Source organism: Apis dorsata, unplaced genomic scaffold (genome assembly GCF_000469605.1).
Source record: "Apis dorsata unplaced genomic scaffold, Apis dorsata 1.3 scaffold_991, whole genome shotgun sequence".
Taxonomy (NCBI): Eukaryota; Metazoa; Arthropoda; class Insecta; order Hymenoptera; family Apidae; genus Apis; species Apis dorsata.
In genome coordinates, this window is record NW_006264094.1 from 162395 (window position 1) to 163249 (window position 855).

At 39.8% G+C, this 855-nt stretch overlaps 1 protein-coding gene across 1 annotated transcript in view; it reads right to left on the minus strand.

Moving 5' to 3' along the window:
- The window catches only part of LOC102680488 (tyrosine-protein phosphatase Lar), a 30346-nt gene that overhangs the window by 14893 nt on the left and 14598 nt on the right, over positions 1 to 855 (minus strand). The gene's annotated exons all lie outside the window — the stretch shown is intronic.

Genomic DNA, 855 nt, shown 5'->3' on the forward strand with positions numbered 1-855 from the left:
TTTTTGTACGGCAAATACACACAGTAGCTGAGCTCAAAAATTGGTTATCAGCTTCTGAAAAATCCGTGGCTGCGTGCACCACCTGGAAAAAAGGTCTGGGGCACTCCAGTGGGGAAAATTTCGGGGCTTTATAGGAGTATAGAATAAATTCATGGAAGATCGTTGTAATCGCAAAAATTCCAAAAATATAAAATCTCGCCAGCCAAAAAATTAGGGCCAACATGATTTCGCGTCTCGTCACGCAAGTGCCGCGTCCCGCGTTCAAAAAGGAGATTCTCAAAAAGCAAAGGGGCCGGGAGAGGAGGAGGAGGAGAAGGAGGAGGGGGAGGGTAGACACACATACACGCACACCAAGGAGTCGGGAAGATGGCGGGGCAAAGAAGCGATAGGAAGAGTGGTGTTGACGATGGCTTTGAAAGGTCGTTCAGCTTTAAAAGGAGAAGAAACTTGAAAAAATTGACGTGCGCGCGTTCAAAAAACTTACGTTCGCGCGACAAAAAAATCGTATCGTTTACACGTTTTGATTTGGAACGGAAAAAAAGGGCCGCGTGTTCGTCCTGGTATCTTCTCTTGTTGCCACGACAAGGCTGAGTCGACAGTTCGTTTCTCGAAAGCGTAACTGAAACGCAAAAGTGGCCTGAGAGGAGAAGCTTTATACGTATTATACAATACAATACAATATAATATAATATGATATGATACAATAATAATAATAATAATAATAACAATAACAATAATAATAATAATAATAATGACAACGTAACGTAAAATGATATAATGATATAATTCAATGGAATCGAACGAAAAAAAAAAAAAAAAAAATACAACGATAATATTCAATCTAAAACGGAAACA